Source organism: Lytechinus pictus, chromosome 2 (assembly GCF_037042905.1).
Source record: "Lytechinus pictus isolate F3 Inbred chromosome 2, Lp3.0, whole genome shotgun sequence".
Classification (NCBI taxonomy): Eukaryota; Metazoa; Echinodermata; class Echinoidea; order Temnopleuroida; family Toxopneustidae; genus Lytechinus; species Lytechinus pictus.
This window is the reverse complement of record NC_087246.1, coordinates 5337151-5337612: the sequence shown is the minus strand read 5'-3', so window position 1 is coordinate 5337612 and position 462 is coordinate 5337151.

The window sequence follows — 462 nt, the reverse complement described above, 5'->3', positions numbered from 1 at the left end:
CGTATAGGCAAAATATTCTTTAGAGTGACTACGTAAGGACGATACCTCGAAGAAATTCCCTCTCACTGTCGCATATACATCTGTTATCGGAAAATCAGATGAGGGAAATTGGTTTTAAAGAATATCATCTCCCCGATGAAAAGGTCATTTGGCTCTTGCAAAAAAAGTAATTATTAGTTGTACCGGCATATATGTGGGTTAAAGTTTAACATTGTGAGATAAATATCTTGGGCAAGACTGCAAGTTTGTTTTGATTGTCAAAATATACACTACTATTTATTACAAATAAGATGCACATTGCATAATAAAGCCCATTGGCACTATAAAAAAATTGTCTTTGTCGTGTTGTCATTCCCGACCTTTCGTTGGAAGAACGCGAACGCTTATTTACGACGTTAGTTGATTTTGGAAGAGACTTTTGGGCCCGTCGTCATGGTCTAAAAACTCTGTCCTGCAATGCAA